The sequence below is a fragment of the Cololabis saira genome, chromosome 11 (genome assembly GCF_033807715.1).
Source record: "Cololabis saira isolate AMF1-May2022 chromosome 11, fColSai1.1, whole genome shotgun sequence".
In the NCBI taxonomy this organism is placed as follows: domain Eukaryota; kingdom Metazoa; phylum Chordata; class Actinopteri; order Beloniformes; family Belonidae; genus Cololabis; species Cololabis saira.
This window is the reverse complement of record NC_084597.1, coordinates 47,352,886-47,370,691: the sequence shown is the minus strand read 5'-3', so window position 1 is coordinate 47,370,691 and position 17,806 is coordinate 47,352,886. Positions and strand designations below refer to the sequence as shown.

Genomic DNA, 17,806 nt, shown 5'->3' with positions numbered 1-17,806 from the left:
CTTGACCCAAAGGTATATTTCTTTATTCATAAAAGGATGCCTCTAGATACGGCCACATCTCCATCAAATAATGTAACAAATCTAAAGAGAAATAGTATAACCATATTTAACAATTACCTGTGTTTTTTATAAAAGTAGAATATTAAGAACTTTAACTTTTTAAAAGAAGTTTTTGTGTATCACTTTGTGGAATTAAACTATGGAATGGTTTGAATTTGGAGTTAAAAGAATGTACAAACATAAAACAATTTAAGAAGAAATATAAAGAAATGGTTTATTTGAGGTATAAAAGTGAAGACTGTGTTTAAAGATCAGCAGCTGTGTGTGTTCTGCTATTCTGTCATGTTGTCTTTGTATGTTTATATACTTAGATATACGTATTATATTATAGTTATATTATATTTACAGGACTGTCTCAGAAAATTAGAATATTGTGATAAAGTTCTTTATTTTCCGTAATGCAATTAAAAAAACAAAAATGTCATACATTCTGGATTCATTACAAATCAACTGAAATATTGCAAGCCTTTTATTATTTTAATATTGCTGATTATGGCTTACAGTTTAAGATTAAGATTCCCAGAATATTCTAATTTTTTTAGATAGGATATTTGAGTTTTCTTAAACTGTAAGCCATGATCAGCAATATTAAAATAATAAAAGGCTTGCAATATTTCAGTTGATTTGTCATGAATCCAGAATGTATGACATTTTTGTTTTTGTAATTGCATTACAGAAAATCACAATATTCTAATTTTCTGAGACAGTCCTGTATATCATAGTTATATTACATTTATGATAGAGCTTACATCTTGTATTAAACAGGTTATTTTTGTAAAAATGATATTTATACAAATTAGTGTATAGAATAAAAAATAAATACAGACATATAATTTATATTTAGTTGTGGAAAGGGGGTGGGATTAAATAAATTTATACTTCCTCCGACTCCTTTTCCAACATGTAACTCGAAATATGTGTTTTGATGTTATTTTTTTTTCTTTATGTGGTGGAATGTCCACCTGTATTTGTTTTCTTATCTTTTTCTTGTTTTTTATACATGTTCAAATAAACAAAAAAAAACGAGAAAAAAAACAAACAAACGAATAAACCAGATTATGTGGTTGTAATTTCCTGATTCTAATAAACTGTCAATGTTGATTCAGGAGGGTTGGTCCTGTAATTTAATAATTGTTCAGAGGTCATGTTCTGGGTCTCTGGAAACCACCTAGTGACAACTTTTATTGTAATAGACGCTATATAAATAAAATTCAACTAAATTGAACTGAACTGAAAGAAGAACTATGCTGTCCGTCTAATTATATAGTCCGTATGCGTCTGCCTGAGCCAAGCTCCTAAAAAGATAGAGATCAGGAAACTCCACCAGCCGCAGAAAATGGTTCCGAAAAATGGTAAACAATTCAGGAGAATCACATCACTTCACCTAGAAGAAAAAAATACTGTGGTTCCAGGCCATAAAACTGACAAAAAAGGGTTCTGAATGGTTTCAACTAGGTTTGTCCCGATCAGGATTTTTTAGCTCCCGATCCGATCCCGATTTTTCCCGATCCGATCACTTTTTTTGGCTCCCGATACATTTCCGATACTTTTTCCCGATCAGATACATTTTGGCAATGAATTAAGTAAAAAAAAAGAAAAAGAGGACTAAAAGTAAATGATCCCAAGTTTCTTTTCTTGTCCATTGGAGAACAACATGGACATTATTTCAAAAAGCTTATCAGTTCTGGTGCCACAAAATGTAAAAACATGAAATTGTAAACCAAAACAAAAAGAGCAGAATAGTGCAATAACAAAAATAAATTAAAGCTGCAAGCAGCGATGAATGGACCTCCACCCTTTGTGCACGTTCAGGCTGCAGTGGAAGCTTGTACGACTTGCATGTAGATTCTTCAGGCCTGGGCTTTTAGCAGAAGACACCACCCACGACTCTCTATATCAAACCATTCAAAAGTTATGGCAGAAAATAGGAACTATCAGATATCAACCAATCAGATGAAGGGGGGTGGGGGGGGCTAATTTGCAGCAATTATGTTCAAGGACTCAAAACCGAGTCCGATGACACCACCCACGAGTCGTACCCTGAATTCCAATCGCCGCCCTGAATCCTCCAGCCCTGAACCCTCACAGAGTTTAGTGACGTCAGCTGGAAGTGATCAAGTGTGAGAGAGTGTGAGGGCTCCAAATGGTAGAAATAAGAATGGGACAGCACTTAGCACAAACCAGAAACACGTCAGATCAAAACGTTACGTACCGGTATTATAAATTTGGGAATGATCATCCTACGGATGTTTGACAACAACAACAAATTGGTAGCCTATATAAAAGAGCATAAAAAGAACGTATGTATTTCCTTGTTAATGTAGTGTCTTTCTTTCAATCTATCCATACCAGCGCATCCAGTATGCCAGGATCAATCGCCGAGTAATTTCATTTTTGTAAGAGCGTGTAAACTGATGGTATCCTGAGTTAAATATTCCAGCTGTGTTATGACCATCTAATATTACTTTCCATTTTGAGCATGATGTCATTTAATTTTTGTAAGAGAGCGTATAAATTGATGGTAACCTGAGCTAAATATTACAGTTATATTATCACTATTTACTGCAACGTTTTTGTTCAACTTGCTTAAATTGTTTAAATTTTGTGGTCATAAATAAATGAATAACCAAATTACTGCCTACTTGTTTGTGTTGGATCTAAAACTATCTTACTAGTTTGTATGCATTTCTGTTAACATAGGGAATCTTAATTCAAACACTGTACTCAGATTAAAGAAAAGCAAGTCTTGTTTATTCAACCCAGTCTCACATAAAAACGTACCCTGCCTACGGTGGTCCAAAATGCAAAAATGTAGAGGGATTACAATAATAGCCCTTGAATTGTATAACTGTTACATTTTACTGACTATTCGTTTTGCTTCCAAGTCACGTGACTTTCAAGATTCTGGCCGTCACACCAAAAAACATGGCAGACATTTCAATTTTTTTTGTGAAACAAATCAATATTTTGAGTTAGTTTCTGCATAAAAATGCGTTTTGATTACATTTTTAGCGAGAAATATATATTTTACTTTCATAATATTCACTCAGTGAATGTACATATGGCCCTTTTCCACTAGTACCTACTCAGCGCTTCTACCCGCCACGGCCCTGTGTTGCGCATTTCCACTACGGGCCGAGGCGGGTGGAGCCGTGCTAAGCAGATACTTTTTCTGTAACCATTCTGCCGAGGTTCTAACCTGGCTGAGCCGGGACTATTTCTGACGTCACCACCCTCCACACCACTGATTGGTCGGGGGTCGGGGCCGTCATCACCCTCCACGCCACTGATTGGTCGGGGGGCGGGGCCGTCAGACGTTTGAATCAGGAAGCGCGAGTCAGCGCGAGAGCGACTCGCTGCGATTTTATTATACAGCTGTTTGTTTGTTTGTTTGCTGTCTGTTTGGTGATCCAACTCTGAGGTGCAGATCTTCATAAACCTGGTGGCTGACGAGAGAATTAAAAAAGGGACGTAGACGGGCTGTTTTACTCTCAGACGCTCACGGCTCCAGCTGATTTCTGATCAGCGCCGACATGAACAAAGCGGTTGCGCAATCGAGTATGTCAAAGCAACTTCACCCCAACCTGCCCACTTCTCACCTGGGTGTCTAAAAAAAACCGAGGACAAAACAGGTGGAGGCGGTACGAGGCGAGTCGGCCTGAGTAGGTGCTAGTGGAAAAGCGCCAATAATCATTCGCTTGCTTGTTGTTGCGAAGTTGTTTCAGATCTCGCCAAAATAATGTGAAATTGCAACGTTTTGGTTGCTGGACGGCAACCTGATTGTACCTATGCGAAGTCAATTGGTATCCGTTGTCGTGATATATACACGGACTATTACATTATTATTATTTATATATTATTTTTTATTATAGTGGCACGCAAGTTACTGTTTGTACTGTCAGTAAGAGTAAAAGCATGTTTTTAACGCTGTTTTAACAGTGTTTTATTGATGTTTTAATGGTGTTTTGATGATGTTTAAGTGCTCACATTCTCTCTGGTGGTGGTAAGCTACGTTTGTAGCCACAGCTGCCCTGGGGCAGACTGACGGAAGCGTGGCTGCCATATCGCGCCTAACGGCCCCTCCGACCACCACCAACATTCATACACATTCACACGAGGCAAGGTGGGTAAGGTGTCTTGCCCAAGGACACTATGACAGCAAACTGGGACAGAACTGGGACTGGGACATCTAGTTAAAATGTCTCATTTTTAGTCAAAAAAATCTCATTACACTTAAAACAAGACTCATCACTGGAAAAAACAACAATTTTCACCTGTTTCAAGTAGATTTTCACTTAAAATAAGTAGAAAAATCTGCCAGTGGAACAAGATTTATCTTAAAAATCTTAAATCTTGTTCCACTGGCAGATTTTTCTACTTATTTCAAGTGAAAATTTACTTGAAACAGGTGAAAATGGTCAAATAACAAGTTTTTTTTCTGGTGATGACTCTTGTTTTAAGTGTAATGAGATTTTTTGACTAAAAATGAGAAATTTTAACTAGAAATAAGACAAATATTCCTGGTAAGATTTTGAGTTTTTGCAGTGTACACCTCTGCAACCTGAATCATCTCCGGTTCGATCCTGCTGATCACAAAAAAAACACAAAACCAATACGGGACCACAAGCCTGGGATCACATGACCTGAAACACTAGTTTATATTCTTTTCTGCAGGACCATGACGGCATCCACAGCTGTCAGGTTAAGTTGTGGACGAACAGTCGTGAGGAGGTGTACTAACGAATCGGATGAGTGCATTTGAGTGCACCAAAAACTTTAGACATTTACACATCGTTTAGAACAGTTTGCCAAAAAAAACGAGCAGCGCAGCGGTATTTTCACAACACAGGAGCTTCTTCCTGTATTTTTTTTTCCTCCCATTGCAGACCAATAAATGTTGAGAATGTGGTTTAAAAAGACTTTGGCCACGTTTACACAGAGCCGGGTATTTACAAAAACGGATATTTCCCCATCTATGTTTTGAAAAATACCATCATTTCTACGAACCCGCATAAATACACTGTTAAGGTGCAATGAGCAGCCAAACCTACAGGGGGCAGTGTAACGAGAAGATAAAGTCATGCTAGCCAATCAGAATCCTGGAAAAAAACATCAACAAATGACACGAGTAACTTCCAGTTACTTCCAAGATGAACGAGAGTCTTTCGTTTGGAGTGACAGAGAAGTGGAGTTACTTTTAAGTGTGACTTTAGAATATAAAACAGGTAAAATACAAGAAAGGTGGCCAAACTAATTGCAAACACAGGTGTAACTCATGATGCTGGTGATGTTTCTGTCCCATAATGTGACGTTCTGAAGCCTAAATGTCCGTTTCCCTCCGTTTACAATCAAACGTGAAGATATTAATTTTTGCAAATCTCCACTTTGGCCGGAGTTTTCAAAACTGATTGTTTTTGGTGACTTTGACCTTCGTTTTCGTGTAAACGAACGGCCAAAACGCATGAAAACACCACCATTTTTGCTACGTGTAAAGTAAACAGGGCCTTATTTGGGTAAGCAGGAATTTTTCTTTATGCAAAAAGAAACCAATCCAAGCAGGAAATGCCTAAAGTTTACAAAGAAATGTTTGGGACCAGAGCAAACCAGCTGTGGCGTAAAAGCATCCTCAATTAGCAAGAACAGTATGTACATCTCATCTTGCATCCACTCACTTGGACACATCAAAACATTTGTTGTCATGAATAATGTAGGGAATTTCTCAGCATGTTCGATAAGGATTTTACTGAATTAATCAGCACGGCCCGGTGCAGACAGAGCTTCTATCCTCTCAGTCTGCTGCTGGTTCTGAGTTTGCTAAAATATGGGAAGACATGGGTCAAAGACGTGACGCTTACTTTTTCTGTCCGATGGAACTTTTTACCTAATAATAAACATAAAAATGAGTAAAAAATATAACATGTATGTCTAATACGTTCCTTCTACATGTGCCCACTCTTATTTTATTTAAACATGTTGGTTATTGGTCATTTTCTGCCATCTGAAGTGTGAAAACATCATGTGGGGTGACCGTCCGGCCTTGACTTCTGTTTGGACAACTGGTTTTAAATCACATTAAAACGATTTAAAAATAATGCTTGCCCTATTGGGCATACTTTCAAACTTGTTTTAGATTTATTGACAAAGTTATGGAACATTTGTACACACATTTCAATCATAATACACAAACTAATCTTGTCCGAATATGTTCATTGTCTGAATTATCATCTGGGGTGACCATGAAAAAAATACAATTGAGGGACTTTTATATTGACAATCATCTCAAAGAGGATGTTGCATCAGCCAGTTACTCCATGAGGGTCCCAGAGAGACAACCTGCAGGTCAGTAGTCTCTCTCTCCTTTACAAATAAATCCTCTTTCTAACTGCTGCAGTGTATAGTCACATTTTGATATCATGTGGGGTGACCACCCTAAAACTGTAAATAATTCGTTTTATTTGCAAATCTATATTTTGAAGGTAAATTTGTTAGTGATATGTGGTGAGAAGTAGCTAGCTTAGATCATATAGCTAACTGTTAGCCTGTTATATTTGATTAAACTTGAAAGCATCATGTGGGGTGACCACCTGTCATGTGGGGTAACCAACAAATCTGGCAATTCTGTATCAAATTCAAAATTGAATGTCTATCAGTTTTGGTTCAAATATAAATTATTGGTATAGCATGCATAAGTGGATACACCTTGTACACATTTTAAATCAGTTTTATGAATTTTAGAGTAAGTAAGAGGGTGACACTGCCATTATGGATAGAATGTATTTAAAAATGGTTTTCAAAAAATGAAAGGAAAAATGTGTCTATCTTTCTTGAACAGTTAATTTAATTACTGATACTTATTAAAATATAAATTTTGTTATGGAAATCTATTAATTTTGAGATAAATGGTCGCCCCAAATGAGGGTTTAAAGGTTTAAAAACACTAAAATACCTTTGTTTGAAGTTTTCACATACATGTATGTGTACACTACATTTCAAATGTTTGGAAAATGGCCAAAAATATCTTTATTTTAAGTATTTTAAAAATGGGCTACTCAAAGGCCTTATACGTCTTTGACCCACATAATAAAGTGGCCTTATCTTGAACATTTTGACTTTGGTGACACTAGAGGTACCGTTAAACTGCTAATATTTAAGTTAGGTCATAAATGTTGTCTGCTTAAAGTTTACGTAAGTAAAGCATTTAAGCACTAAAATTTAAGTTATTTCTTTGCTCAATACAAATTTACAAACTGTACAAACGTGGAAGTAGTAACAGCCAGCCATGATCTTCTCCCCAGTGTCCAGAAATTATTGTAGTAACCCTATCGTTTTTCCTGTAGTATCTGTATCATGTTTTTCCTGTAGTATCTGTATCATGTTTTTACTGTAGTACTGTATCATGTTTTTACTGTAGTACTACTGTATCACGTTTTTACTGTAGTACTGTATCATGTTTTTACTGTAGTACCTGTATCATGTCATGACTGTAGTACCAGTATCATGTTTTTACTGTAGTACTACTGTATCACGTTTTTACTGTAGTACTGTATCATGTTTTTACTGTAGTACTACTGTATCTTGTTTTTACTGTAGTACCTGTATCATGTCATGACTGTAGTACCAGTATCATGTTTTTACTGTAGTACCTGTATCATGTTTTTACTGTAGTACCTGTATCATGTTTTTACTGTAGTACCTGTATCATGTTTTTACTGTAGTACCTGTATCATGTCATGACTGTAGTACCTGTATCATGTCATGACTGTAGTACCAGTATCATGTTTTTACTGTAGTACTACTGTATCACGTTTTTACTGTAGTACTGTATCATGTTTTTACTGTAGTACCTGTATCATGTTTTTACTGTAGTACTACTGTATCTTGTTTTTACTGTAGTACTACTGTATCTTGTTTTTACTGTAGTACTACTGTATCATGTTTTTACTGTAGTACTACTGTATCATGTTTTTACTGTAGTACTACTGTATCATGTTTTTACTGTAGTACTGTATCATGTTTTTACTGTAGTACCTGTATCATGTCATGACTGTAGTACCAGCATCATGTTTTTACTGTAGTACCTGTATCATGTTTTTATTGTAGTACCTGTATCATGTTTTTACTGTAGTATCTGTATCATGTTTTTACTGTAGTATCTGTATCGTGTTTTTACTGTAGTACCTGTATCATTAGGGTTGCAAAATTCCGGGAATTTTCAAAGTTGGAAACTTTCCATGGGAATTAACGGGAATATATGGGAATTAACGGGAATATATGGGAATTAACAGGAATAAATAAGAAATTTACAGAATTGAAGGTTGGCCCTTAACAGGGAACTTAAATATAGTTGGGGGAAATATATTGTAGCATAGTCTTGGCTAAAACAACCAGATTTAATGCAAGTACACTCCTCAATCACATGCACACAGCACATTGCTTACTGCAGGGCTATTGAGGCCACGCCCCCTACAGGCACTGTGCATTCCTCCATCACATGCACACAGCTTACTGCAGGGCTATTGAGGCCACACCCCCTACATGCACTGTGCACTCCTCCATCACATGCACAGGTGATTTCTTGAAGCCTGGAGGCCGCACATTTGAGCTCAAAGCACAAGACTATTGAAGCCACACATTTGAGCCCACGGACTATATAAAGTCAAGTGAGTTTTGATAATATTATGGGGTAAATATATTTGATCTATAGGGCTGTTCGATTTTGCCCAAAAATAAAATCTCGATTTTTTTCTCTCAAAATCCGATTTTCGATTACGATTACGATTATTTTGTGAATTGACAAAAGGCAAAGAAATGATTTCAAATATGCTGTTTTTTATTGAACATTTGCCCCATTGGGCTTTAAGTGCAAACTTTGCTCTTATTAAACCAAAAATGAATGAATAAAGTGCAAAACTCTGTAAAATAAGTTGAAAAAAAGTTTTAAAAAATATCATAAAATATAATGTTTTATCTCTGAAAAAAAAAATCTTCAAATCAGCACTTGCAAACATACAGTAAGTTATATTTCCAATTAAATAAAACAAGACATTTTCTAATTAAACTAAACTGGGTCTTTGCATGCTAAATAATAATGCAACCCATTAAGGAGGTAGAGGTGTGTAATGTCAGTCATTACATTTGCTATTCACATTTGCAAGTTTTTTGCAAGGAACACGAGCCGGTCTACCGCATCTGGCTTGAGGGATGCCCGGTGGCATGTTACAACGCCCCCTCCTACACTAAAGAGCCTCTCCGATGGGGCACTTGTCGCAGGTATTGAGAGGTATTTCCATCAATCATTAATATGGTATCAATCATTAATATGTGTGCAGACAAGGTTTAAAAAAAAAAAAAAAAAAAAAAAAATGAAAAAAAATCGATTTTACGATTTTCATGTTTTAACATCGTTCTAATTACATAATCGCGATTACGATTTAAAATCGATTAATCGAACAGCCCTAAATGGTATTAATGGGTTTTTTTTTGGGGGGGGGGGTTGGGGTCATTTTACTTTTTGATTGGGTGGGGGAGTGGGGTGAGTTAGTATTTACTCAACATTCATGTTTTTGTTGTTCATTAAAATAATTGTTCATACAAGAATAAAAACTAAAGTTCTACTCAAATAAATCTGTTGAAATGTCATGTTTTTGTATTATCTTGCATGGATATCTGCTTATGACAAAATAAATATTTACATTTATGTTTGGATATGATACAGTTTGTTTAAATTACCCCCAATTTCCAGTTAATTCCCATAAATTCCCAATAATTCCCATAAATTCCCATAATTCCCATGGAAAGTTTCCAATTTGGAATATTTCCAATTCCCCAGCTTAACTTCCCATGGAAAGTTTCCGGAAAGTTTCCGGAAATTTACCGGAAATTTTCCACCCCTTTGCAACCCTAGACTGTAGTATCTGTATCATGTTTTTACTGTAGTATCTGAATCATGTTTTTACTGTAGTATCTGTATCATGTTTTTACTGTAGTATCTGTATCATGTTTTTACTGTAGTATCTGTATCATGTTTTTACTGTAGTATCTGAATCATGTTTTTACTGTAGTATCTGTATCATGTTTTTACTGTAGTACCTGTATCATGTCATGACTGTAGTACCTGTATCATGTCATGACTGTAGTACCTGTATCATGTTTTTACTGTAGTATCTGTATCATGTTTTTACTGTAGTATCTGTATCATGTTTTTACTGTAGTATCTGAATCATGTTTTTACTGTAGTATCTGTATCATGTTTTTACTGTAGTACCTGTATCATGTCATGACTGTAGTACCTGTATCATGTCATGACTGTAGTACCTGTATCATGTTTTTACTGTAGTATCTGTATCATGTTTTTACTGTAGTATCTGTATCATGTTTTTACTGTAGTATCTGAATCATGTTTTTACTGTAGTATCTGAATCATGTTTTTACTGTAGTACCTGTATCATGTTTTTACTGTAGTACCTGTATCATGTCATGACTGTAGTACCTGTATCATGTTTTTACTGTAGTACCTGTATCATGTTTTTACTGTAGTACCTGTATCATGTTTTTCCTGTATTACCTGTATCATGTCATGACTGTAATACCTGTATCGTGTCATGACTGTAGTACCTGTATATTGTTTTTACTGTAGTACCTGTATCATGTCATGACTGTAGTACCAGTATCATGCTTTTACTGTAGTACCTGTATCATGTTTTTACTGTAGTACCTGTATCATGTCATGACTGTAATACCTGTATCGTGTCATGACTGTAGTACCTGTATATTGTTTTTACTGTAGTACCTGTATCATGTCATGACTGTAGTACCAGTATCATGCTTTTACTGTAGTACCAGTATCATGTTTTTACTGTAGGACCTGCATCATGTTTTTGTATCATGTTTTTACTGTAGTACCAGTATCATGTTTTTACTGTAGTACCTGTATCATGTCATGACTGTAGTACCAGTATCATGTTTTTACTGTAGGACCTGCATCATGTTTTTGTATCATGTCATGACTGTAGTACCAGTATCATGTTTTTACTGTAGCACCTGTACCATGTCAATACTTTAATAGCTGTATCCAGGATTGTTTACAGGTATTAACGCCTGACATTTAAGACCCCAGACAAACGTCACGTGATATGTATCACGTGACGATACATCTACACCTCTGCACCGAGTCTGACAAACTTAAACATAAAAAACACATAATTCCTGAAAGCCTATGCGTGAAAGCGTGAAACTGTCAAGAGTAGCGAACATAATTGATATATTTAACGCGTAAAGTTGACGTGAAATTGGCAATAATAACGTGCAAAACACCCGAGTAAAAAGTCTGCATCAAGGAGCTTCCTGTCTCCACGTTTAGAAACAACAACAAATGGCTCAACCACAAAGTTTACCTGCGGTATCTGCCACCAACACACCTGAATTAAAAACGTTACGGTAATAAATGTCCAGAATGCCTGAATGTGAAGCTGACTGACCTGAGCGAGTGGAGGAAGTGAGAAGTGAGTTTCAGTGATGAGAAGCGGAGGCCATGAGGACTGAGATCAGCTGCTGCCGCGCTGCGTTCACGGACCGACGAAAAACCAGTCAGCTGCTGCCGCGCTGCGTTCACGGACCGACGAAAAACCAGTCAGCTGCTGCCCCGCTGCGTTCACGGACCGACGAAAAACCAGTCAGCTGCTGCCGCGCTGCGTTCACGGACCGATGAAAAACTCCCAGTCAGCTGTTGCCGCGCTGCATTCACGGACCGATGAAAAAGTCCCCAGTCTTTTTTTTTTTTTTTTCTATTTTAAATTTAATTAATAATTATCATTACCATTTTTTATTTATTTTTAGTAATTGTACCTTTCTGTCGTAGTTTTATTTTATTTATTTTTTTATTTATTATTTTTTATTTATCATTCTAATTATTGTATTGTGGTTGTTCTAGTTTTACATAAATTGTTCGGGTATGCTGCAATAGTTCAAAGTGACCACTGTCTTTTTCTGTTGTTTTTCCTAAAAGAAAAATGTAGGCTATGCTTAACTCTGTAAATGTTTTAATATATTTGCATACATTTGCAAAACCCCCCAAAAAAAAGTTGGGAAAAAAAAATATATACATTTTATCCCCCTTTTTTAAGATCTAGGATTGCCTGGCGTATCTTTTGCACAGTTCCTCTAATGAACGTTGTTGACTGTGTTCTTGATTGAAAATCTAATCAAAAACCTGATGTGTTGTCACAACTCTGTGTTTATGATCCTATTTTGAAAACGACAGTTCCGACGGGTAAGAAACTCCAGCTGTCGAGGTCATGGATGGTCGAGGTGCGACGAATGCAACATTATTTTCTATTTCTCTCTTCTACTTTCCTGCAGGAGATCTGAGCTTCGGTGAAATGCTGCCACCTGCTGACAAACACCCGCTGCTGCAGACCTTCGAAACTGTTATGTGAAAACCATAATCAAAGTCACCTGGTTTTTGCCAGCTCATAAAGTGTCAGAGAGACAAAAACACATTTTACACCATGTCAATATTTACTGAATACAGCTGCGAAGGAGTTGAAAGGTCGTATTTCCAGAGATGTTTGCCCCAAGTCATTAAATGAGGAGAGTTGTGTGTCAGGAAGTGCATTAGACATGAAACCAATGCCAAATCAAGAACCAGGACAGATGTCCACTTTGAAATAAACAGAAAAGGCTGAAAGAAAGAAAATGAAAATATTTACTACACAAAAAGACAAAGTACAGAAACAGCATGTGGGAATACTAATAACCTACACACGTATTGCTTCCAGGAGATTTGAGAGGTTAATTCACAGGCATGTGTTGCTACTTACATATGATTAACTTATCTCTAAGCATGTGAGCATCATTTCCTTAAAGCAGGTTCTGGTATTTTGCACGTTCAGGTGTGTCGTTAAACAATATAACAATACTAAAGAGGAAAAACATGAGCAAAGACCTGAGAGGAGCATTTATTGCTGCCCATCAGTGTAGGAAGGCTTACCGTATATGGCAATTTGCATCACTGAGTACGTTGTTCTACGTCATGAAAGATTGTTTACAAGTGCAGAACATTCCAGACGGCTGTCGATCTTCCCAGGAGAGGAACTTCCAACCAAGTTCATCCCGTGATCAGCTCGTGCAATGCTCAGAGAAGTTGTAAAGAAAAACAAAACAAATAAAAATCAAGAGGTGCATCTCAGACTCTAAGGCCTTCGTGAGGATGTAAAATATTAACGCTCATTATATGTATAGTCAGAGGAAGGCTGGACAAGAATGGTTACACTGCAAAAACTCAAAATCTTACTAGGAATATTTGTATTATTTCTAGTTAAAATGTCTCATTTTTAGTCAAAAAATCTCATTACACTTAAAACAAGAGTCATTACCAGAAAAATAACTTGTTATTTGACAATTTTCACCTGTTTCAAGTAAATTTTCACTTGAAATAAGTAGAAAAATCTGCCAGTGGAACAAGATTTTTTTGCTTATAATGAGAAGATAAATACGGAGCCCCCGAGTGGCCACTGGAGGGAAAAAAAATAAAGAACGCTAACTCGTGCCCTCGATATCCTAAATCGAGGGAACGAAATAATTATTTCGAGGGAACGAATTAAGTATTTCGTTCCCTCGAAATAATTATTTCGTTCCCTCGATTTAGGATATCGAGCGAACGAATTAAGTATTTCGTTCCCTCGAAATAATCATATTAGAAATCGAAATACAATTTCGTGATTAAAGTCTAAATCTCTGGCCCATCAAAGCCAGTGAGGAGAGACGGACATGCAGCTGTTTTATAATAGATCCATGCAGCATCAGCAGCATCAGCAGCATCAGCAGCATCAGCAGCATCAGCAGCATCAGCAGCATCAGCAGCATCAGCAGCAGCAGCAGCAGCAGCAGCAGCAGCAGCAGCAGCAGCAGCAGCAGCAGCAGCAGCAGCAGCAGCAGCAGCAGCAGCAGCGGGACCAGCTACAACATCTTGGAGTGGAAGGTACGTTTCTGAAGTTATGCAACTATATTCCTATGTGTGATAAGTGTTTTAAATAAATATCTTAAAGCCCATTCTTGTATTCTGAACCTTGTTACCAACCTAACATAAAGCATATGAGGCTAACGTTGGCTAAAACGGTGAAATGCTATTTTTAATGTTACTGTTTACAACTATTTCCAGGGTTAGTGGGGATGTAAAGCCTCTCAAAACCAACATGAAATAACGTGCAAATCTTCCCTCAGAGCAGTGTTGTTTTGTTGTAACAATTTTGTTGCTAAATGATCAAAACGAGACATAAAGCACCCGTTTCATTCATTTAGGGGCCGTCTATGTGCTGGAGTTAACAGTGGCTGCAACGCTCTGACATCCACGTTGACATTATACAGCAATCTTACAGTAAGTATCAAGAAGTTCTTGTATTTCAGGCTTGTGAAGCTAAAGTTAATATTATTTACTTTATTAAGTCTTATTCTAGCCTACGTTTGACAAGAAACACGTTCTTATGATATCTCTAGCTTTTACTGTTTGCAGTCAGAGTTTAATACTGTGCTTAATGTGTTTACAATATGTAAATGTGATGCTTTTGAGGAACTATTTTAAATAAGGCATACTGTTGCTGAAAAGGAATGACACTTAAAACTGTTTACAACTTCTCCCAGCTCTCTTCTAACATAATCTGTTTATCAATACAAACTACTCAATTTTTTCATTATACTGTACTATACTGATGATTATCAATTTAAAAACTAATTTTGATAATCATTTTATGAAAGCACCAATTATCATCCTGACAATATTGTTAAAATAAAGGTGTTTGGTCAAGAGGTATTTTGCTCATGTACTGTATAATTGATTAAATGAATTATGTAACCTCATGTGACTCTTTTAAAGGACTACAATCCACCAGAACATCGTTCCTTGGACTGGGCAAAAATGTCAATCACCGTGATAAATTTCCTACGAGATCGCGGGGTCCCAGAGGAAGCTCTCACACTAATGGAAGAGCAAAAGGTATGTTGTGGCAACTGAGATGCAGAAGTCTCTGTTGAACCTGATGACCTTTTGGAGGTCCTCAACAACTACGAATGCAGAAGAAGAGCCTCAGCAGACGCCCTTCCAGGAATTCTGGAAGAGATTTCCCACAAAGAACTTGTGCAAAAGCCAAAGTTTGTAATTGATTGTTGGAGGGACATCACAAAATCACAGATGAGTCTGAATTATGAAAAGCTGACCAAGATGTACACCGACCTCAAACCAACAACTAAGAAGGTGTCAAGGCTGTTGAAGTTCCCAGCAGATATGACGGCAAAGCAAAAAGAGGTCGAACATCATCTCAGACGGTATATTAGGGAACTGGATGAAGCAAAACTTGGTAAATTTCTAAGATTCTGCACAGGATCCGATTTGATTCTGTCACAGTATAACTGTTGAGTTCACAGTGATGTCTGATTTCACAAGACGTCCAATTGGACGAACATGTGGAATGTTCCTAGAGCTACCTGACTGCTACGAAAATATCCCAGACTTTCGTGCTGAATTCGATGAAATTCTTGACAGCAACGTCTGGGTGATGGACATTGTGTAACAAAATATGCAGCCCCTCAACCGTGATTGTGGCCATACTGCTTCCAAGCCATCATTTCTAAAATGATGCAAAAGGCTTGCTTGATGCACAAAAAACTTCAGAAATATACAGGACTGTCTCAGAAAATTAGAATATTGTGATAAAGTTCTTTATTTTCTGTAATGCAATTAAAAAAAAAAAAAAAATGTCATACATTCTGGATTCATTACAAATCAACTGAAATATTGCAAGCCTTTTATTATTTTAATATTGCTTATTATGGTTTACAGTTTAAGATTCCCAGAATATTCTAATTTTTTGAGATAGGATATTTTAGTTTTCTTAAGCTGTAAACCTGATCAGCAATATTAAAATAATAAAATTTTTTCATTATACTATACTATACTGATGATTATCAATTTAAAAACTAATTTTGATAATCATTTTATGAAAGCACCAATTATCATCCCGACAATATTGTTAAAATAAAGGTGTTTGGTCAAGAGGTATTTTGCTCATATACTGTATAATTGACTAAATCAATTATGTAACCTCATGTGACTCTTTTAAAGGACTACAATCCACCAGAACATCGTTCCTTGGACTGGGCAAAAATGTCAATCACCGTGATAAATTTCCATGCTTGTGTTTTTGCGCAGCAACCACACAGATTCTTTTGCCGGAGTCCGAAGTTTCATCTATGGACGCAGCACCACAAACCAGCGGATTGAATCGTGGTGGGGGATCCTGAGGAAACAAAGTGCACAGTTTTGGATCAACGTTTTCCAAACCCTCTAAGATGACGGCTACTTCTCTGGTGATTTCTTGGATAGGAGCCTGATCCAATTCTGCTTCCTAAACCTTGTTCAGGTAGGCCTGCAAAATCATTATGTCGGTACCCCTGTCATTCTCTCCTTCATTCACCTGTACCGATTTAGAGAAAGTTTAATAGGAAAAAATGGGATAACATGATTTTTCTCTTTGCTTTACTTTACTTGTAGAGTTTGATTTTCGCAGTGTGGTGTAAGAACAACACACACACACACACACACACACACACACACACACACACACACACACACACACACACACACACACAGTGTGCACTGGTGTAGGCTACTGCTCACGGTGAGGGTTGTTAAGACTATCCAACAATTAGCAAACTAAATAGCCTATAAATGAACTGACATATTGGCATTCCTACAACAACAAAAACATGTATTTCATTTATACTTGTATGTATAGCCTATTTCTATGTACAGTAGCCTATTGTATGTATGATGAATTAAACTTCAGCTTGTGTCTAATATTTTGTCTTTATGCAGGATGAACTTGACGAAGTCGTGAGAACCTGGAATTCACACAAGATAAGAGCAAAGGCAGCTGATGGTGTGATTGGAGGTCGGCGGATTTTGATGTACACACTTCCAGGCATGTTCGGCGCAGAGGACAATCTCAAGCCCATACACATGAATGAATTGGCCCTTTGTAGGGAGGAGTGCACCCCCAAAAGCCAATATACATGTGATGAAACTGTATTTGATCTCTGCTGTCTTCTGATGCAGGAAAGGGGATGGGATGCTCCTACAGATGCATTTTCCGCTGCTGAACTGTACACCTTATTAAGAACTGAAATACTGCAAAGTGTCTGAGGGTGGACAATTCTCTCTGCACAAAGAGAATCATTTGTACTGTACAGTACAGTACTGTCTCAGAAAATTAGAATATTGTGATAAAGTCCTTTTATTTTCTGTAATGCAAAAATGTCATACATTCTGGATTCATTACAAATCAACGGAAATATTGCAAGCCATTTATTATTTTAATATTGCTGATCATGGCTTACAGCTTAAGAAAACTCAAATATCCTATCTCAAAAAATGTGAATATTCTGGGAATCTTAATCAAACTGTAAGCCATAATCAGCAATATTAAAATAATAAAAGGCTTGCAATATTTCACTTGATTTGTAATGAATCCAGAATGTATGGCATTTTTTTTTTTTTTTTTTTTTTTTTTTAAATTGCATTACAGAAAATAAAGAACTTTATCACAATATTCTAATTTTCTGAGACACTCCTATTAGCCTCCTTGCGGCATGTGAGATGGACCCATGCATTTGGTTTGAATGGCATGTCGCGTGTACCAGTAACCAGTTTTTGTGCTGGAGGAGAGCAGTGAATACAACAGCTGTAAATAAGAAT

The 17,806-nt window shown here is 36.7% G+C and overlaps 1 protein-coding gene and 1 long non-coding RNA gene across 4 annotated transcripts in view; one reads left to right on the top strand and one right to left on the bottom strand.

Moving 5' to 3' along the window:
- Positions 1–11,653, bottom strand: part of slc38a9 (solute carrier family 38 member 9) — an 85,442-nt gene extending 73,789 nt beyond the window's left edge. Inside the window, exon 1 of one of the 2 annotated variants that reach the window (XM_061733554.1) lies at positions 11,538–11,653. The gene's annotated coding sequence lies outside the window, so the exon portion shown is untranslated. The remainder of the gene's footprint in view (positions 1–11,537) is intronic. The other variant, XM_061733555.1, reaches the window with a different exon arrangement.
- Positions 11,654–13,946: 2,293 nt separating this feature from the next.
- On the top strand, positions 13,947–17,603 carry LOC133454827 (uncharacterized). 2 transcript variants are annotated; one of them, XR_009783457.1, is made up of 5 exons: positions 13,947–14,038; positions 14,359–14,434; positions 14,930–15,049; positions 16,262–16,472; positions 16,928–17,603. It is a non-coding gene; the product is annotated as an uncharacterized LOC133454827 (long non-coding RNA). The 2 variants fall into 2 exon arrangements; XR_009783456.1 differs by lacking the exon at positions 13,947–14,038 and having other exon boundaries at positions 14,045–14,434.
- The last annotated feature ends 203 nt before the right edge of the window (positions 17,604–17,806 follow it).